The 22,807-nt window shown below is 38.3% G+C and overlaps 1 long non-coding RNA gene across 6 annotated transcripts in view; it reads right to left on the bottom strand.

The window, feature by feature from the left end:
- Nucleotides 1-4,325: 4,325 nt before the first annotated feature.
- Nucleotides 4,326-22,807, bottom strand: part of LOC133096778 (uncharacterized) — a 57,557-nt gene continuing 39,075 nt past the window's right edge. For 4 of the 6 annotated variants that reach the window (XR_009701828.1, XR_009701831.1, XR_009701830.1 and 1 more), the window contains 5 exons: nt 15,885-15,958; nt 14,521-14,894; nt 13,898-14,024; nt 9,333-9,389; nt 8,023-8,393 (listed from right to left, as the gene is read on the bottom strand). This is a non-coding gene — a long non-coding RNA (uncharacterized LOC133096778). Of the gene's footprint in view, nt 4,513-8,022; nt 8,394-9,332; nt 9,390-13,893; nt 14,025-14,520; nt 14,895-15,884; nt 15,959-22,807 lie in introns of those variants that run through there. The other 2 variants (XR_009701832.1, XR_009701829.1) reach the window with 2 other exon arrangements.

A 22,807-nucleotide genomic window follows, 5' to 3' on the forward strand; every position in this document is an offset into this window, starting at 1 on the left:
AAACAATAGAAAGAACAGAAGGGAAGAAATTAAAATATCATTACTTTCAAGAGATATGAGTGTTATGAACATCCAACAGTACTATAGATAATTTCTAGAATAAGAAGGGTTTAGTAAATTTGCAGGGTAAAAATCTGTTACATTTTATACACCAATAATACAGAGTTGAAAAATATTTTTTAAACTAAAATAAAAATTTATGGAATACTCAGAAATAGACTTAATAAAAATATGCAAAATCATTATGGACAAAAATATAAAACTGTACTGAAAAACATTAAAGAAGACCTAAATAAATCAAGAGGTACACCATGCTCATGAACTCAAAGACTAATATCATATAGATGACAGCTCTGTAATTGTTATGTAAATTCAGTACAGTGCCAATAAAAATCCCATCAGATGTGTGTGTGTGTACAAATTAACATGTTGAGTCTAAAATTTGTAGTGAGTTTCAAGGATCAAAAAATTGTCAAGACACTATTCAACTGAGGAAGAAAAAAGTTTGGAGAAGTTGCCTTACTAGATATCAAGATTTTTAATAAAGTTATAGAAATTTAAATCAGGTGGTGTTTACACAGATTGACAATTAGAGAAATGAAATAGAATGAAATGCTTAGAAATAGACTCACCCATTTATCAGTTGATATATGACCAAGGTGGTTTTAAAAATTAATGGGAGACAAATGGAATTTTCAACATGGTACTGGGATAATTGAGTATCCATAAGGGGAAAAAAATGATAACGTATCCTTACCTGATACCATAAACACTCAATTTCATTTGGATTAAATATCTATGTGACTGTTAAAAATATAATTAAAATACAATATAGGAAAATATTTTCATGACCCCACAGCACAGAAAACTTTCTTAAATAAAATGTGCAACATAAAGGAAATGATTGATGGAATTGACTACATAGAAATTAAGAACTTCTGTTTCTCAAAAGATACCATAAAAAGATTAAAAACAAACAAAAAGACACAAACAGAAGAAGATATTCCTGGAAGAAGGATTTGTAGCTAGAATATATAAAGAATTCCTATGAAACAATAAGAATGCATAATCCAACAAAGTTTATTAAAAGTATCCCTCCAACAGATTTAACCTAACTATATACAAAAACTTCCTAAATCTCTACCTCAGTGACCTCTAGCTGTATCAATTTTAGTAAATTTAACATTGAAATAATCTTGTTTTTCCTGAAACCTGAGTCATCCAATCTCAAAACTTGTAGTCACACTTAACATTTACCTTACTTTACTTTCCATATTTAATTATTTACCAAATACAGTCAGTTCGTTTTCTGCAAGTTTTCTCACATTTTTGTCCTTTCCACTGTCATATCACCGTCATGATTCAGAACCTCATTTTCTTGAACTTGTGGTAAACTCCTAACTGGTCTCCCTGCCTCAGTGCTCTCTTTTACACCTTTCCTGCTTGCTGCTCAGCAGATCTAGATTAACCCACCTAAGCCACACTTTATTTTTCAATGAAAATACATTTAATCATAACCATATAATAAAATGTTGTTGAATCTGATCTAAGAAAAGGGCTTTTTGATTATACAAGTCATGAAACCTGATATATGACAGTGTTAGCACCCCAATTTGGTGGAGAATGTAGGGATTCTAACTGGTTAACCATATAGAAAAGAATAAATTATATTCCTAAAGCACACCATATATATCAAGAAAATCGTGTATTGAAAAATAAAAATTTTTTATATAAACAGCTCATGCAGCTCAATATTAAAAAAACAAACAACCCAATCCAAAAATGGGCAGAAGACCTAAATAGACATTTCTCCAAAGAAGACATACAGATGGCCAAGAGGCACATGAAAAGCTGCTCAACATCACTAATTATTAGAGAAATGCAAATCAAAACTACAATGAGGTATCACCTCACACCAGCTAGAATGGGCATCATCAGAAAATCTACAAACAACAAATGCTGGAGAGGGTGGGGAGAAAAGGGAACCCTCTTGCACTGTTGGTGGGAATGTAAATTGATACAGCCACTATGGAGAACAGTATGGAGGTTCCTTAAAAAACTAAAAACAGAATTACCATATGACCCAGCAATCCCACTACTGGGCATATACCCAGAGAAAACCATAATTCAAAAAGACACATGCACCCCAATGTTCATTGCAGCACTATTTACAATAGTCAGGTCATGGAAGCAACCTAAATGCCCATCAACAGACGAATGGATAAAGAAGATGTGGTACATATATACAATGGAATATTACTCAGCCATAAAAAGGAACGAAATTGGGTCATTTGTTGAGACGTGGCTGGATCTAGACACTGTCATACAGAGTGAAGTAAGTCAGAAAGAGAAAAACAAATATCGTGTATTAACGCACGTATGTGGAACCTAGAAAAATGATACAGATGAACCAGTTTGCAGAGCAGAAGTTGAGACACAGATGTAGAGAACAAACGTATGGACACCAAGGGGGGGGAAGCCATGGGGGTGGGGGTGGGGGTGGGATGAACTGGGAGATTGCGATTGACATGTATACACTGATGTGTATAAAATTGATGACTAATAAGGACCTGCTGTATAAAAAAATAAATAAAATAAAATTCAGGACTTCCCTGGTGGTGCAATGGTTAAGAATCTGCCTGCCAATGCAGGGCACACGGGTTCGAGCCCTGATCCAGGAAGATCCCACATGCCGCGGAGCAACTAAGCCTGTGCGCCACAGCTATGGAGCCTGCGCTCTAGAGCCCGCATGCCACACCTACTGAGCCCGCGTGCCACAACTACTGAAGCCCACACGCCTAGAGCCCGTGCTCTGCAACAAGAAAAGCCACCACAATGAGAAACCCGCACACCACAAGGAAGAGTAGCTCCCGCTCACCACAACTAGAGAAAGCTCGCGTGCAGCAATTAAGACCCAACGTAGCCAAAAATAAATATAAATAAATAAATTTTTAAAAATAAATAAAATTAAATTAAAAAAAATTTTTAAATGGTTAAAATGGTAAAATGAAAAATAAAACATTTTTGAAGAAGATATGAGAGATTATCTCTACAACCTTAGGATAGAAAGGGTTTCTTAACTAAGACACAGTAAGCACAAGTTATACAAGAAACAGTGATAAACTTGACTACATTAAAATTTAATACTTGTGTTTACCCAAAAAAATTATTTTAAAAATGAAAAAGATAAATCATAAATTGAAAGGAAAGATTTGCATCACAAACTACTATCAAATGATTAGTATCCAGAAGATATGTTTTAAAAAAAACAACAACACGTGTTCAAATCAATGATCAAAAGACAACCCAATAGAAAATAGGCAAAGATCCTAGAAAGTAACAGAAAAGTAGAAACAAGAATGACCAAAAAACATAAGAAACAGTGTTTAATCTCATTAGTACTTGAGGTATACTAATTAAAATTACACTGAGCTACCAGATTAGCAAAAGTAAAAAAATGACAATAATAAGTATAAAAAGTGGTTGTGGAACAAATAAAACTTTTACATGGCTGTTTGGAGTGTAAACTGATACAAAACTCACTCTGGAAAAACACTATGACATTATCTGATGAAGTTGATGCAACTTTATTACCTAATAAAGTTGACCCAGCAATTATACTCCTAAGAATATATATCCTCTACAGCGACACTTGCATACATGCACCAGGATACATACATGCACCATTGCATACATTCATACCAGCATTTACTTGTTATGGCAAAAACCTGGAAACAACCCAAATGTCTATCAACAATACAAAGGATAAACAAATTGTGGTATATATGTGCAATGGAATTTCACATACGACAGTAAAAATTAAAGAACTACACCTACACAAAACAATAGGGATGAATCCTAATAACATAATCTTAAACAAAAAAGCAGGCTATGGAAAATGCTTATAATATGACTCCATTCATATAAAGCGTAAAAGCATGTACTACCTACATGGATTTTTTTTTCATTTATCAGTATTGTTGGTTCTTCACAATATGAAGGCAACCAATGTATTTTGCTAAACTTTGGAAATAATTTCACTACATATTACTTTCCTGGGAGTCAACCAAAGAGTCTCCATCAATCCTTCTCCAGAAACTGATGAGATATAAATCAGAAAGGAAGAGAAAGAGAATGAGAGCGTGAATGGTAGAGTGAGATCTACCATTCTGTGATCAAAATCAATACATTTCAATATTTCACCTTTCTTTGTTTTACCTCTTCTGTAGAGTTCCAGCAAGCAATCTTTTACTCTCCCTTACATGGCTTTATAAAATGTGTAAAATATCAACCAGAGATTATAATAATGTTATATTCGTGTCACCATTACAATGCAAAGCAATTAAAAAAAAAAGTCCAAAGACTTGCTTTCCAGTTCCAGTTCCGCAATTAGTCACATGCCCTTCATCAAGTCATGCAACTTCACTGGGCTTCAGCTTTCTCTTCTGTTAAAACAGGGGTAATCATGCCTGCCTCAGAGCATCCTCGTGAGAATTAAAACAGTAAACTTATCTAAAAAAAAACAAAAGCACCTTATGGTTCTCAACATATAACAGGCATTCAACAAATATCAGCTCCCTACTACCATCATTGTGCTATCTAAACATCTGAATCATTTATAAATACAAATGGGGGCGGTGCGGGGTGAGCAAAATTGGACCTCAGAAGGCACGCAGGTGCTTAATTTGCTTTCATTCCATAATTACAAGGTCACCAGGTCTTTTGAAAATATATTTATCTCTGTTGCAACAAAATGGAGGTCATGGTAATTCTAACTTATGTTTTCTTTGTCTATTAACGTCACTACATAATAATTATGCTAGTTCCTTTCCCCTCTTATTTTATATAGCAGCCCTTGCCAATCGGATGATAATCGTGTCCTGTCATTTGTTTCCTGTTCTTTTATATAGTTTTCTCAGGACCCAAATCCCAAGTCCCAACTCCATCCTCCTTTAAGATGTCACTGACTGCTTCACATGCAGTACCTTTTTTATGCTTATGAAAAAAAATTAACCTGTTATACACAAGTTCTTATGACTGGTTAGGTTTGCCCTCTTCAGCTGTTGAACATGGAAAGCAGTCTGCAATCCCTACCAGTGATCTGGGCATCTGAAATTTGAACCTGGAATACATGTTATCTAATACATACACCATAATTTATACACTATTTCTGGGAGTTAAATGTGCCCCTATTTCTAAACAACTAACTCACAATGGAGCTTTGGATTCACCCTATTACTAAATCATTTATTTAACAGAATGAGTCAAAAAGACTTCTTGCCTTAATCCATTCTTTATATCCATGCATAGGAAATTTTGACTCTCTTTTTACTTTCATAGTACCTAATACGATGATATGCACCAAGCTGATCATCAATAAATAATGTTGACTGATAGATTCTTATTAAAGAACATGACAGAGACAATACGAAGGTCACGTTTCCCTACTCTTTGCATCTAGGTCAGGCCATGTAACTCCTTTTGGCCAGTGAAATGTGGGTGGTCATATACCTCACTTTCTGGCCTGACCCCTATAATATCCCACCTGGTCCTCAACCCTCTTTGCTAGTTAGCTGGCCAAATGGAGGGCACTGAAGGACTCTGGAGGCCCTACTGGAAAGTAGAACCACCAGATGAAACAGGCCTGGATCCCTGACTCAACATCGTAGGAGAGAACCCCTGGGAGAGCCATCTGACCTGCTTTGGTCTGTGACGTGAGTAAGAAACAAAACTTTTTGTATTATGTCACTGAAACTTGGGAGTTGTTTGTTAGCAACTAATGTTAATTACCCTGACTAACAGCATGAACCACCTTACTCCCTGACAGTGTACATGTCAAAATAAAACACCAAAATAAAATATTCCTAAAAGAAATTTTGAGAATTCAGGTAAATGCAGTCTTTAGATTGCGATTGTCCTAGTCAAGACTGTATCTGTGTGTTACAAGCACCATGTAGTTGTGGTCTTCCTAAATTTTAAATAGGAAAGATATACAAATGTAAAGTCAATAGATAATTTGGGAAATATTTGGCAGATATCAAACCAAACTATTTTATTCATAATAATCCCTAGTTTCTGGTAGTTCCAAAGCTCTTATAACTTTAGTCAAGGCTTTAAGACTCTGAGCATAGTTTCTTCCATAATGTAGGACAAATGCCCCTTCTACCTTTAAGGCTGAGCTGGGAAATTTAATTGTTATGGTTAAGGATGCGTGCATTGGGAGACAATTCCCCATGTATTTTTGTGTTTCTTTACATCATGTAAGCAGAGGCTATCTTTTCTGGGATGCTTGTGTAGAGAGCAGTCTTGAAAGATAGAGATAGTATGTCCTTCTGGAGCACAAGGTAGGTTTGTTTGGTGTCCAGATACCATTTTGGAAAGGTATAGAAGGAGGGGAAATAAGTTTTAAATCTAAGAATCTGAGTCAATCAGAAGAAAATATTTAAACCAGAAGATATTGTAAACTGGCAAATTTAAGGTTTATATCTCATCCCGTTCTCCCCCCACTTCTTCTATCAGAAGACATAGGAAACTTGAAGCCTTCGTTTTATTGGCACACTGTACAGATGGCCCTTGAACACACAGGTCTGAAAGGCACAGGTCCACTTATACGTGGATTTTCTTCAACAGTGAATACTACAGTACTACACGATCCAAGGTTGGTTGAGTCTGCAGATGTAGAACTCGTGGATATGGAGGGCAGACTGTAAGCAGATTTTTGAGTGGGTGAAGGGTCAGCGCCCCAACCCCGGTGTTGTTCAAGGGTCAATTGTATTAGTAAATTTGCAACCATTGGTAAATATAGGTCTATAGCAATTCCATTTAAAAAAAAAATCCCACTTTTCAAATCCTAATGTTTGTCAATGATAACATAGCTACAAAGGACTAGAACCTACATGGGTGGTTTGAAAGTCCTCTGATGCAAGAATATGAATTTTAAATTGACCAGACTATCAACTCCTTGAGAATGGCAACTGAGCTTTACTCTGAACCCTCGCAGTGACAAGCAAAGCACATAATGAACAAACATTTGAATATAATTTACTATCAGCCTATTACGGATCATTTTGGAACCTATAGCTCCACTCTGTGTCTTTAAGTCTTTGGATTTTCGAAACCTTTTTATAATGTGAAAATATCCTCAGGAGGGTCATTTCTTTAGCTCCTATTACAAAATATTTTATCAGGATTAACCTAAGACTGAGGGTAAGAGAAGAGAGCAGAGTTCTGGGAAAGGATAAATAAAACTGGAAGGAAAAAATTTGACAGGTCAGACAAATTACATCACCATTTTGCCTTGGGCCAGCCCTGAAAAAGGACTTGCAAGAATAATAATTTTACTCCTGAAAGGTATTTTACACTACAACAGCTGAAGTAGTAAACTAGTATGACAGAAATAGCAAAAGGAAAACAGTATCTCCCCAATGATTCTGTCCCATTTCAGACATTATCCACTCTTTTGAGTTACAGTATTTGTGGTTGGTAGAATGATGTACCCCACTGGAAAGATGTCCATGTCCTTATCCCTAGAACCTGTGAACATGTTGCCTTAGATGCCGAAAAGGACTTTGTGGCTGTGATTAAGTTAAGGATCTTGACCTGGGAGATTATCCTGGATTATCCAGGGTGGGCCCAATGTAATCATGAGAGACCTTAAATGTGGGAGACACATGAGTGTCAGTGTCAGAGTGATGCACTATGAGAAAGACCGGACAGGCCATTGCTGGCTTTGAAGATGGAAGGGGATGTGGGAGACGCCTAGACACTAGAAAATGCAAGACATCAGATGCTCCCCTAGGGCCTCTGGAAAAGAACACAGTCCTGCCAACACCTGGATTTTAGTCTAGTGAGAACTATTTCAGACTCCTGACCTCCAGAACTGTAAGATAATAGATTTGTGTCATTTTAAGCCACTAAATTTGAGGTAATTTGATTCAGCAGCTATACTAGGAGACCAATCTAGTATTCACTTAAGATTTTTTTTTTAATAAATTTATATATTTATTTATTTATTTATGGCTGCATCGGGTCTTTGTTGCTGTGCGCAGGCTTTCTCTAGTTGCAGCGAGTGGGGGCTACTCTTGGTTGCGGTGCGCGGGCTTCTTATTGCGGTGGCTTCTCTTGTTGTGGAGCACAGGCTCTAGGCATGCAGGCTTCAGTAGTTGTGGCACACGGGCTTCAGCAGTTGTAGCACGTGGGCTCAGTAGTTGTGGCTCACGGGCTCTAGAGCGCAGGCTCAGTAGTTGTGGCACACGGGCTTAGTTGCTCCGCGGCATGTGGGATCTTCCCGGGCCAGGGATCGAACCCGTGTCCCCTGCACTGGCAGGCGGATTCTTAACCACTGCGCCACCAGGGAAGCCCCTGAAGATTTCTTTTAAAATGTTAAGGTAATCCTGGGGAAGAAAAGCAAGGCTGACATAAGAATCAAACTATGATTCAGCCAGTATATCCGTTTAATCCCTTGAGAAGAAGTGTGTGAAACAGGTCTTCAGACAGACATTATCAGGAAGCACTCCATCATGGCATCTCTCCAGAAGACACATCTGTCTGAGCAGCCACAGTGGATTTTCCCACGGGAGACAAGAGGCTAGACAAGGGCACTTGGTGACAGAGGCACTGAAATGGAGAAGGATCCTAGGGGCTTTTTATGTTTCCCTTTTCCTGAGAGATTTTTTAAGTGTGAATGGTGAAAAAGGATCACAGCAGTCAATATTCAGGCTGGTGGGATAATGAAAAAAATCAGTCATCTCAAAACAACTTCATCTCCAGGGTGACTTCAGTAATTTAGGAAATAATGGCCTGTCTTAGATATGAATATGTTTTTCTTGACTTTTGGAAAATACATGCAATCTTACATTTCACAAGGTAAAAAGAGGCAGGTGACAACTAATTATTTATTGACTAAATATTCTATAAATATTACAATTGAAGCTAAGCTACAAACAGCCAGAAAATAATGATGCGTCAATTTTTTCTTTCTATTCATTGAGCATTTTTCAATTAAAATTAATGCTAAGAAAGAAACCAAATTAACAATGGTTGTCTTTAGGTGGTTGGTCTAGAGAGTTATATGTTTTTTCTTTCTACTTTTTTATATTTTTCCAATTTTACATAATGAATGTGTATTAAATTTGACAAATTATCAGGCCTTAAAAAATCAGTGAGGAAAGGTTTTTTTTTTCTTTTTTTAATGTAGTGAATGTCAATAGTTGAAAAAATAAAGTCACCTCTTAATCATCAGGAGGCAACTTTGCATCAGTGATCTGTAAAAGTTCTCTGTAGTAATTATAATCCTTAAAATATGCTGTGAAAAGGGAGACCAAGTAGCCTACCTTTCTTTAGGAGACAGTCATTCTGCTCTGTCTTCTGAGAACTTTGCCCCATCTTTCCTAATGACAGAGAAATCATAGATTATTTAAATCTGCAAGTAATCTACCAACATGAAAACATAATATTATTGAATTTATATTGACAAAAAGAAGGGTGATCATGAAGAACTTAAGCTTTATCTACAATGTTTTCATTTTTGGAGCAGGGGTGGGCAAACTTTTTCCATAAAGGGCCAGAGAGTAAACACTTCAGGCTTTGCAGGTCATAAGGTTTCTGTTGCAACTGCTCAACTCTGCCTTTGGAGTTTGAAAGCAGCATAAACATGCATGTAGCAGAGTTACTGTAATGGACTGCAATTTTTGTTTTTGCATGTTATGGGATTGTCTCTTGATTTTCTACCCATGGGTCAAATGTGAGAGAGAAAACAAGTATGCATGAATATAAATGTGTAAAATCAAAGTGGTCTTGAGTCTTGAAGTACACACCAAAACAATGTGATGAAATTTGGCCTAAATGAAGTTTAATAAGGAAGTCTCAGACCGGAAATCAATATACACGGGCTCTTGTTCTACATCTACTCCCAACAAACTTAAATTTTGGGGGGCCCTCAGTGTTTTCCTGTGTAAAGTGTGTCAAAGCATTCTGAATCCCTCATCCCTAGCCTCCAGAGAACAGCCATCACAGTCACACAGTTATTTTTATAGATGCTGGAGCTCCTCTCACTCATATATTTCTTAATGCCTTAGTGAAGGGAGTAATCGCTGGGTGTTCTCTAACATTACAGTGGAGGGAGCAGGGCAGTATGAGACTGCATATGATTAATCCACTCCAAAGTTCCCACCTCCCTAAAACTTTGGATTTCTTCCTTAACATTAGGCCTGGAAATTCTGGCATCTCAACCTCAATGAATGCAGACAACCACTGAGTCCAAGTTTCATTCAATCAACCAAGCAAACTGTTACAGCCACTTCCGGTTGCTTGAACCAATGTATTAAATCCAGACTCTCTGTGAATTCATATCAATAAACTTAGCCTAATCCATTGTTATAGTCCATCTATCTCAATCTAACAAGCAGAAAATCCATTCCCACATAAATTCACCAAGTTTCTGCCAGTATATAATAGCAAATTTTGCAATTCTTTTGAGCATAGCTATGTAAGCAGCTTTTGGCAGGAAAGCGCCCTTTGCAGGAAAGAGCTCTCTGCAGGAGGCCCCTTGGTCTTGTCACTAACCTTAAACCAGGCGCCCCCATGCTCTACTCATCTCCGGCCCTAGCACACCTTTCAAATCTTTTGATCACACAATACTTTGCCTAACTTGTTCGTCTTTCCATAGATCAAAGAAGTGGAAATGAAGAATAAGTAATTAACAGATGACCAGGTCTCTTCCCTAGCTTCCCCTTCAGTAATCTCGTGAATAAACTGTGTGAACAAGATAGCATCTAAAGATCACAAGAAGTCGACAAGCCTGCATGCAAGCCTGCACGCGGTGGGGGAGGGCGATGACTCTGACCCCCTACCTCAATGATTAACTGAGGTTACTTCCCTTTTTCTCTTTAATAGCTTTCATGGCTGAACAGAATCTTCGGAGATGGTTTTTGGGGGACACTGAGTCCACCATCTCCTCAGATCGTCAGCATTCTGATTAAAAGCAACTCTCCTTTCTACCAACATTTGCCTCTCTCTTGGGTACTGATTTTCAAGCAGCAAGCAGCCAGACCTGAGTTCAGTTATAGCTACACTCTTCTTGTACTCATACCCTGTACTTGTTCTGACTTGAGTTGTAGAGGTCATCAGAGATGGTGCTGGTGGGTCTTGACAAGGCTAGGCATCCTTTTTTACTGCAACCAACTTAGGTGAGGTTATTACAGGACCTTGGAATAAGGGAAAGCCAGTTTCCTCAGTTACAGCAGGAGGCAAAGGAGGCTCAGAAAAACTCAGGGGTTCCAGACTCTCTGCTCCATCTGAATTCATACAGGTACCCCACTCCAGGTCCCACTCCTTCCCAATCAATGTCTTAACTTTCAAGTAACAGATTGGCACTTTATAAATCCAACTTTTATTGTAATTCTGCAACCAATTAAATTATGGCCTGATCTTCAGCAAAGTCAGCTTAGTGGCTACAGAAAGTAAAAGATTCTTTTAGGATGGCTACAGAAACTCTCTGAATCTCCAACAGTGTCTAGTTGAGAGTTAAAAGGTCTGAATTTATCATTTTCTCTCAGTAAGCTCATCAGTTCAATCAAGGAGTTACCCTACCTTCTAGATTTCATAGTTTTCACTACAACCAAAAAGATATGTATGACAGCCACTTGGTATCCAAGATGTTTGCTTCAGCAAACACTTCATCATAATCAACCACAAGAGATCATTTAATTAATCATGATACTAGTGCATGTCATGGACTATTAACAACTCATTTTTTATTGCCAAGGCATTAAGAAGTAATTCAAGGCCAAGAACGTAACTGAACCAGCTCCAGAATTCCACCTTTTAGGACATGTTTCCTGGGATCGTTTCTATTACTACATGTTGGGATCTAGTTAGGAAAACAGACACCAAAGTAAATATTTCAAGAGGGAATTAAATATTATATAAGGAATTGGTTACACAGGTGTTGGTGGGCTGAAAGGGCAAAAACACTGAAACACTGAGGTAACCCAGAGATAATAAGTATAGCTACCACCCCTTAGGCTAGGGAAATACAAAGGAGAGTTTAGATTATCAGAGCCTAGAAGCTCAGAGGGAGACCTGGCTGCTCCAGGAATCTCTAAGCAGACAAATGAGCAAAATACCCAAAGGAACTGGAGCCTGGAACGAAATGCCCATGTAGGTGCCTCATTAACGGGAATAGCAAGCCCACAGGATGGTAATCCCTTCTCTCCTCCTCCTAACTTCCAATTTCTTTGAAAGGCCTGCTACTCAAGGAACCTGGCAGGCAAAGGATTCTGGGAAATGTAGTTTGCAAAGCCCCAGCTACATCATCACAGAGCAGACTAGAATAGGTTAAATGTGGAGTGAAATGACAATAGCTAAGTAACTGGTATACTGCCATCTCCCAAGGGTAGACTCATATTAATGAATTCAGGAGACTGAAGCATTAAAAACCAAATGCCCACTTAGTATTATACAGTTTTTAAAATTGCCATATAACTAGAAATGCATGACGCCAACAGGATCAGCACATTCTCTCTCTTTAGAGGCAGACTTCCATGAGGGTAAACAAAAGAAGTTTTGACCCTCAGTTCCAATTCAGCCTTTACACTTAGAGCTTTAGATATGTGTAAATACTAATACCCTCCATGAATGACCCTGGTGTCAAAATCCTGATTCATCTTCTCATTTTTAATTAGTCCATCCAGAATACCGCCTGAGTCTTTGCCCGTTAAAATCAGGGAAATGAAATCTACTACTTCTTCAGTTCTTCAGGTTCCTTGTATTTAACAGAAAAAAAAATTAATTTCTCAAATTATGTGGCATGACCAATCAGGATTCTTTGTGGCTAGAAATGACAGAAACCTAACTCAAACTGGCTTACGCAAAAAGCAGAATTCACTAGTTCATGCAAATCTGTCTATATGTGTCTATCAGGTACACCAGTATTCAGTTATCCAGGTGAAGAATATAAAATGAAAAGCTCTTCCTCATTGTTCTGGCCTGTTGTTGACTTCAGGTGCCTGCTCTTCATGCTTGACAGTCTGCCTGTGACCATATAAAAAGGACCTACCACCTCCCGTGCTCCAGTTACCTCCTCTTCCGCCTATGCTCAAGCAAAATATAGTTGTCCCTTGAACAACACAGGGTTGAGGGGCACTGCACTATCCAAGTATGACTTATATAACTCCATTATCCGCAGTTCCTACATATCCCCGGTTCCACATCCGAGGATTCAACCAACCTCAGATGGAATAGTACTGTAGCATTTACTATCGAAAAAAATCCACCTATAAGAGGACCTGCGAAGTTCAAACCCATGCTGTTCAAGGGTCAACTGCATACAACCACTAGACCCTAAGGATAGTTTCAGCAGTTCTTTATTCAATGGTTCAAGTGAAAAGTGCCAATTGTAGAGGACAAGGGAGTGAAGGATACAGGATTTGTCACTGAGCCTCCAATGCAACTACTTCATTCCTTTGCACTACAGTCAGCCCTCCATATCTGAGGGTTCCACATGCACAGATTCAACCAGCCATGGATGGAAAACATTTGGGAAAACACATTCCAGAAAGTTCGAAAAAGCAAAACTTGAATTTGCAGCATACCAGAAACTTTTTATATAGCATTTACATTGTATTAGGTATTATAAGTGACCTAGAGATTATTTAAATTATAGGGGAGGTTATGCATAGGTTACATGCAAATACAGTGCCATTTTATATAAGGGACTTGAGCATCAGTGGATTTTTGTCATCCGTGGGGGTCCTGGAACCAATCCTCAGGGGGTACCAAGGGATGGCTGTACTTAGATGGGGGAGGTCTCTTTGCTAGCTGGGGCCTCTGGAGAAAGGAGGCCAAGCACAAGGCTCTGACTTTCCGTGCTCTCTCCCTTCTCTCCAACAATACCTACGGTCCTCTTTTCACTCTACTGGTGTCGCCAATTCTCTCCATATTCTGAAAAGCTTCTTCCCCTGTCTTCTTACTTCCTACAAATCATGTTGAATACAGAAGTTTTCTCCACCAGTCTCTTGGCTCTGCTAGAGAAGGAGTGAACACAGGTCTCAGGTCTTTTGGCAGAAGGGGTAGAAAGAGGTGAAAACTCTAGCTCTGTCAGTAGAAGAGAAAGAACTGGGAGAGGATCTTCTAAAATCTAAAATCAAGGAATCATAACAATAATTGCTAACATTTATATAATATTTACTATGGGCCAGGCACAGTTGGCTCACAGATACAAATATCAATTCACTTAATCCCCACAAAAATCTCATCAGAAATCCTGGGTCCTCTACTTATTAACCATGGGATAGGCAGGACACCCCTTACCTCACTGAACCTCTGCTGAAAATGTAGATAATAGAAGTAGCTACCCCATGGCTCATGGGGTTGTTGTGAGGATGAAATAATAAAATACATAAAACTCTTGGCTTGCCCCTGCCTAGAACAGAGTAAGCACGGAACATAGTTTAAAAAAAAAAAACTTATGAAACACATCTTACATGGGCTAATTAATTTCCTTTATAAATTCCCACCTACCTGGCATGAATGAATCTTATAACTCCCCACAGATTCCCCACATTTCTCTTGGAGTTCTGCTTCTCCCAACCAGGGGGTGGGGAGAGGGTAGGAGGGAGAAGGGGTCTCCTTAGGGACACTGATTTTCTTTGCAATCCAGTCCAATTGTATCATGACTTCTCTCCAATCTTTACATTTTTTCCTAAGCTCTTCCCTTTTCCCCCAAAGACCTAAACTTTTGAAACTCAGAACTCAATAAAAGATTCCTTTGTCTCTGCTATACACCGTTTCCCTCTGAAGGTAGGAGCATAAAATAGTGCCCCTGAGTCCTCAAAGTATGGTCCTCAGACCAGCAGCACTGGCATCTCCTGGGAGCTTGGTAGACACGTGCAGATCTAAAAAACAACAACAAAAAAACAAATCTATGAAATAAAGCAATATGCATTTGGAACTCTGAAAAATAAATCTAACTATAGTCAAATCTAACTGTAATCAATTAAAGTTAAATATTGAGAGATGACGGGAGGTTGTTTTGCATTAATATCTGTGATGGTTAACTTTATGTATCACCTTGAAGAGTATTTTTGAATGTGATTCATATTTAAATTGGTGAACTCTGAGTAAAGCAGATTGCCCTCCATAATGTGGATGGGACTTATCCAATCAGTTGAAGACCTGAACAGAACAAAAACACTCGCCTCCCAAGGAAAAGGGAATCCTCCAGCAGACTGAGTTTGGACTTCATCTGCATCACTGGCTCTCCTGGGTCTTGGGTGTACCAGCCCACATTGCAGATTTTTGAACTTGCCAGCCTCCATAACTGCGTGAGCCAAATTCTTATAATAAATCTCTGTACACACGTAATCAGAATATATATGCATCCTATTGGTTCTGTTTCACTGGAGAACCCTGATTAATACAATGTCTAAGTTAGGAAATAGATTCCTCCCGGTAAAAATGTTTCAGGGAACCACTCAGTAAAGACCACCATCTTAATGCCACTCCAATGCCTCCTCTTAAACGGCTGAGAGCACCCCAGTCTGCGCTAAATGTCTACACAGATCTCATTTCTTCAGAGACTTTCTACTTTGAAAGCAAAGAGAACTGGAGACTGATTGGTTAATTGATTGATGCTTGCTGATTCTTACAATTTAATTCTGTTAATATGTGTAAACTCCTGCCATTCTACCTTGTTTAATGTTGATTAAACATTAGACTTACAATGTTGGTTATTCAAAGTCAAAATATTCTTCAGATTCCTTCATTGTGATTCTCACTGCAACTTAGATTTTTCCAGCTGTGCTCTAATCCGTTTCTCAATTGTTACAGAATATGTTATAATGCTTTGCACATAATAGGCAAAAAACATTTACTGGTTCACTTACTTCAATCCCATATAAGAAAAGCTCTCCATCTGTCTTCAGTCATTTGATATGTATATATTTCCAGTATAAAAATCCTGAGATGACAAAAAACAAAACAAACTGATTCTTATTCTCCTTCAGTGACTTTCAAATTAGCTTATTTCAAGTTTTAAGGTCCAGAGGCACTCTTTGTTGGAGGAAAATTGACTTTAGGAAATATACTAATACCTCTAAAGTTAACAAATAGAAAAGTTTGTCTCATTCATTCATTCACCGAATATGTGTTAAGCTCACAGGTTTGGGCAGCGCACCAGGCTAAATGCTAAAAAGATACCACTAAAGACTGACCCACAATCCCTTATCTACAATTTGGAAGTTCTCAAAACTGCAATTTTCTTCTGAAATTTTGTGCCAAAATTCATTTGGCTGCAAAACTAGATCTCAGCTAACACAAGGCTATTTATGGTCTTTACAGTTTCCACTCAACTTGAATGTTTAGGTATGTCATTGTCAAAATATTTATGTATTTGACTGCAAGGGAAAGATCCAGACCCACCAAGCCTATTTCATATTAATGATTTATGCACCATTTTACCTTTTCAAGAGGTGGGGGTGGGGGAATCTGATTCTGAAACATTTCTGACTCCAAGCATGTCAAATAGGGATGGCAAATCTGTTCTCAAGGAATGTATAGACCTGTGCACATTAGAATCACCTGACCAGCTGTCAAAGCGTGTCAGTGCTCAGTTGTCACTCAAGATCTTTTAAAACAGAAGCGCTGGGGTGGCATCACTATTTTTTTAAACTCCCCAGGTGATTCTAATATATATCCAGGTTCGAGAGCTACTGTAATTGATATATAGAATGATAGGATGCTGATTCGGTGACTTTGGGGGTGCCTGCCAGAGTTCAGAATCCCATCCTTTAAGGGGTATGCTGAAAAAGTGCAGTATGTTGAGAAGAGAGTGACCAGGAGAGTAGGGGGGTGGACATCAGGGCCTAAGAAATCATGATATCAGAAAATAACTCAAGTAATTGGAGACATTAGATGGAGAAGAAAAGACTTACATAAAGTGTATGTAACATCAGCCTATAGGATTTGATTTTGTCTGCAGGGTTCCGGAAGATAAATCAAATTCTAATTCAATAAATATTTATCAAACACTCAGTGCTAAGATCTATGCCAGAGACTTTCATATATGTCCTCATTTAATTACTTTAATTCTCAGTTAATGCTATTCTTACCACAATATGAAGTAGGTATCAGCCCTCTTTTACAAGTGAGGAAACTGAAGCCCAACAGAAGTAGAGCATTTTGCCCAAGATCACAAAACAATTAGCGAGTGGAGTCAAGATTCAAAACTAGTTTTTCCAGACCCTACATTTACTGTTCTTTCCGTAACTCCCTCCAAGAGCAAAAGACACAAGAAGGCAGATTTGAGGGCTTTTAATAAGAAAAGATTTTCCTAATCATTAAGACGTAACTGGGAATGGCATGGTCAGTCATGGGATATAGTGAGTTCTCCATTACTGGAGGTAATCAAATAGAAGTTTATTGACTATTTAGCAAGAATATTGTAGAAGGGTTTTGATGTCAGATAACACATTGGATGACATATTTTGAGACTCTCCCAACTCTGAAACCCTTAAATCTATGACTTTAAAACACACAAGTAGAATGTTAAATAACAAAGCAAGCCAGCATACAACTAGGACCCAAACATATAAGTGACATAGGAGTTTCACAAACAGGCAAGGGTTCTGTGAACAGTGTGCCCAGAAACAACTTCCTGGAGGTGTCTTAAAGAATGGTTTGGGGGACTTCCCTGGTGGTGCAGTGGTTAAGAATCCGCCTTCCAATGCAGGGGATGTGGGTTCGATCCCTGGCTGGGGAACTAAGAGTTCGCATGCCACAGCTAAGGAGCCCAAGAGCCGCAACTAAGGAGCCTGCCTTCCGCAACTAAGACCCTGTATAACCAAAAATAAAAAAATAAAAAATAAAAATTCATTTATTAAAAAAAAAAAAAAAAAGAATGGCTTAGGTGTGGGCAGGGCATTTCATGAGGAGAGAACAGCATACACAGAGGCACGGAGGCAAGGAGATGTGTTTGGGAGACAAGGATTATTTCAGCCCATCTTGAGTAGAAAGCTCATGTAGAGAGGTAAGATTGAGTACCAAGATTAGAAAAATAGAATTGGCTAGAGGGCTCTGAGGGTTTTTTTTTTTTTTCTCCTAACAATGCACAGTCTCCAGAATGTTTTTTTCCAAAGGATCATATGAATAATACATATTTTTTAAAAAGACAAGAAATAGGAGATGGCTACAATCATACAGGGCCCAAAACAGGTCAGTAGCAGGAAGGTTAGAAAGAAACTGACAGAAAGAATCATCAGAACTTTTACATGGATTTTAAATGGATTAAAAATGTACTTGTAAAAATGAAACTATGACTGTACTAAAAGAAAATTTAGGTAAACTCTTATATAGTCCTGAGGTGGAGAAGGATTTTCTGAGCATGATTCCAAAGTAAGAAATAAAGGAAAATATTGACATTTTTGATTACATAAAACTTAACATTTCTGGTTGGGTAAAATACAGCATAAGTTAAAAGACAACTGGTAAACTTGGAAAAATATTAGCAATATGTATATAACATTACTAGGACTTAATATCCAAACAATATCCTTAATAAAAGTGTTTAAAAAACCACTTTGAAACAGATGAACAACCCAAAAGAGAGAATATACAAAGTACATGAATAGGCAATTCACAAAATAAGTGAAATATTCAAAACATCAAATAAGATCTAGGAGAAAGAGGCACTTCCATAAACCAATGGTAAAAGCAAAATTTTGTTAATTTAGCAATAGGAATAAAGTAATAAAATCTGTACATTTTTGGCCCAATAACTTGACTTCTAATAATTTAGCCTAAAGAAATCATCAGTTAAGTGTACATGTATAGAGATATTCATCATGGTGTTGTGTAAAGTAGTAAAAACTAGATATAAGCTAATGTTCTATAACAGGATATTGGTTAAATACATGAAGGTACGTCCATTTATTTGGATGCCATGAAACCATTAAAAATTATTTTCTACACATAGATTTATGAACATGAAAAGACGTACACAATTCACAAGGCAATTAACAAGAAGACTACCAAAAAACATATGCAGTATAATCCCATTTTTGAAAACATATTTGCAAGCACAAATGTATAGTGTCTGGAAGAATGTACATTACAATACTGAGAAAAGGTATCTCTGGATGGTGAGATTACTGATAATCTTTTACTCTCTTCTCTATACCTGTTAAAATATATGAAATCTTATATCTCAATGAATTCTTTAATATTTATTTTACAAAAGCACAATAAGGCCCTTTTTACTTAGGAGATAGGGAAAGAATTAGCCTGACTTAACAACTGGATATGGGTGACAAGAGAGACAGCAGAATTAATAATGGTACTGAAGTTTTGTCCACAATTAATGTGAGAATAAAGTGGAACTGAAGAAAGGGTGACAGCAAGGGAGTCACTTTGGAGTTGAGAAATGGAATTTCATGTTAATCTTTGTGTTCGAGATGACATGAAAGACAGGAGGAACTATTTGGCAAGCACTCTTTCTTCATTTCTCTGGCCAACAACAAAATGATGAATGTGGGAATCACACAGGTTTCAGCCTACTCTGTGTTGAAAGTAGGGTCCTATCCTCAGTGGATGGTTTTGAGGCAGGGCAAGGACTAGGGTGAGGCAAGTGAGATGTAAAATTTAAGGGGTGCCAAAAACCTCAGAGATCAAGATACATAATATTTTATGCAATATTTTAGAACATCAAAAGTATCAAAAAAATCCACGATGAACAAAATATCGAAAGTTTAAATAAAGATATGATCTTATTATTAATTTTTCATTCCTTTTGCCCCAGGCTCTGATATGCTCAACACGAAGCTACCACTGTTCCCATCCCTATTTAAACTTTTGATATTCTGTTTGGCATTGATTTTTTGCATTAATTTCAATTTTTTAAATACTGCATGAAGATGTTATGCATATTCATTACTGAAGGGTATTTTTAGTGCCCCTTAAATGTCGTGCCTGAGGCAGGTGCTTCATTTGCTTCACCCTAGTCCCAGCCCTGTTTCAGAGAAACGGAAATAATTTTACCTGTGTGTATTACTTTACTAGCGCTGTCAAAACAAAGTACCACAAACTGGCTGGCTGAAATGAAATTTATTGTATCACAGTTCTGGAGGCTGTAAGTCCAAGATCAAGGTGTGGGCAGGCTTGGTTCCTTCTGAGGGCTGTGCTACAGACTCTGTTCCATGTCTCTCTCCTAGCTTCCTGTGGTTTGCTGGAATCTTTGGTGCTCTTTGGTTTATAGATGCATGACCCCAATACCTGCTTTCAGGACTTCATGGTGTTCTCCCTGTGCCCATGTCTGTCTCCACATTTTCCCTTTTTTAAGGACACTGATCATACAGGATTAGGGGCCCACCCTACTCCAATATGACCTCATCTTATTTTAATTAGTTACATCTGCAATCACCCTATACCCAAATAAAGTCACATTCTGAGGTACTGGGGATTTAGGACTTCAACATATGAATTTGGGGGTGGGGGGACACAATCCAACCTATAACACCATGTTTAGTAAATTTTCTATTTGCTTTAGTCTGGTATCCTTTAGAAGCCTCAACACAGTTAATCGCAGAATCTCTGCTCTGCACTCAGTAATGAGCAGGATCGATTTACAGCCTCTGGCTTCCTTTTGACTACAAAATGCTATGACTATTCGGACTATGAAATCTATGTCTGTTGAGAAGCAAATGTCTCGTAGGCTGGAGGATATGTACGTGCCGCCTCAGTATTACCTACGCACCAGTCCATTATTTCTGACTCTTACAACTCAGGCTCTGGAACAGAAGGAAGCAAAGAAGAGTTGAAAAGCCAGTGAGCAGCATGAACCCCGGGAGCTATGGGAAATCCTAGGGGGTACCCCAATGCCATCTCCAGTCACACACTCATCCTCCACTCCCTAGAGCTCATATCCAGTCTTTCAGAAAAAATGGAAGCATCGTGATTTGCATTTTTACTTTTGCCTCACGTCACTAAAGTAACAATGACCAGCCTTAATTGAGTGCTTTTACAGACATGACTTGACTTAACCCTCACGAAAGCTCTAAAAAGTAATACAAATGTGGAAACTGAGGCTTAGAGTTCACACAGCTAGTAAGCAGCAGACCCAGGATTTATATCCAGATCTCTCTGACATCAGAGCCCGGAAACAAGAAACTCTGCTGCATGATGGATATAGATCTCCGACCCAATTCTAGAGCTCTGTCAAGAGAGTAAAGCCAGTGCGACCAGGGTCAGACACAGAAGATGACCCTCCAAACAAACCTCACTTCCACCCTTTTCTGCCGCTCACAGAGACTGCCCACGCGCTGACCGCCCAATTACACACAGTATACATTTGGAGCCCTTTTGTAGAGGCACTCCTGCTGAGTCAGTAACTTTCTAACAGATGCTTAACAAACATGATCTTAATAGGAAACTAGTATATGTTCCCTGGCCAGTGTGATCATAGTTTCCATGAAGGTCAAGGCAGTAAAGCTCTGGCCATAATCTCACTCAAACTCTATTTGAGTACCAAGGGCTTCACTCTGAGCCAACCATGGTGGAGTTGATCAACTGTGTTTTTATAAAATCTATAATCTATAAGACTTTCTTCTCTTCCCTAATCAAGATCTTTGCACAAATGGTTTTTCATAAAGAGAGTTAGCAAGGATGGTAGATAAATGAGCAGAACAGACAAATGTTTTTCACCTAATATAATTTAACATTTTGTTTTTAATTTATCTTATTTATTTTTGGCTGCGCTGGGTCTTCGTTGCTGCACGCGGGCTGTCTCTAGTTGTGTCAACGGGCTTCTCATTGAGGTGGCTTCTCATTGCAGAGCACAGGCTCTAGGCGCACAGGCTTCAGTAGTTGTGGCACGTGGGCTCAGCAGCTGTGGCTCACGGGCTCTAGAGCGCAGGCTCAGTAGTTGTGGTGCACGGGCTTAGTTGCTCTGCGGCACATGGGATCTTCCTGGACCAGGGCTCGAACCCATGTTCCCTGCACTGGCAGGCGGATTCTTAACCACTGCGCCACCAGGGAAGCCCTAATTTAACGTTTTAATGAAGCCACTTAATGATATGCAACAGATAGCACAACTTGGTCTCTGTAACCCATGATAATTAACTCAAGGGGTAAACAACTAGAATACTAAATAATGTTGGCCCAAGGGAAAAAGAGGAATGAGAGAAAGAAATGCAAAGCTTGAGACATCTCAAGCCATGCTGTGGTATCATTCACTTTTTGAGGGGATTTGCAGGAAGGAACAGCAACAAAATTAAGAAAGAATAATAAGTGGGCCTATCTCCTTGTTATTTGTTTTTTATTGTCATCCTTTCATGACAACATAAAATTAGACATGGTAACCCTCATGGAATTTTGTTTTATGTATTAAAGGATAGTCCATATTTACTCAACTACCTTTACCATGCTGATGTGTATTAAGCTTTGTCACCACTGACATCTTAATGTTGTCATTCTTCATAAATTGTTTGTAAATTCTCTAGAAAGCATTATTCTGGAATGTTCAGGATAGGAGAATGAAATATCCCCTCTTAAAGTAACGTTCTGTCCCATTATCGTTGCCTCCTTGACGAGTTTTACAATACCTGCTCTCCCCTCCCATTATGCCACCATCTCTCAATCTAGTTTTAGTCAAAGCATAAGAATACTGTGATGTAGATCTGAAATCATTTGACCACTGTCTGCAGTAATTTCCCAGTGCCTGACGTACTCTTTGATTCTAACCTTCAAGAGATGCACAATTTTTCTTTTAAATCTTTTAGTCAAAAATAATTTTAAAGTCATTTCGGAGCTTTGAAAT

Source organism: Eubalaena glacialis, chromosome 8, assembly GCF_028564815.1.
Source record: "Eubalaena glacialis isolate mEubGla1 chromosome 8, mEubGla1.1.hap2.+ XY, whole genome shotgun sequence".
Taxonomy (NCBI): Eukaryota; Metazoa; Chordata; class Mammalia; order Artiodactyla; family Balaenidae; genus Eubalaena; species Eubalaena glacialis.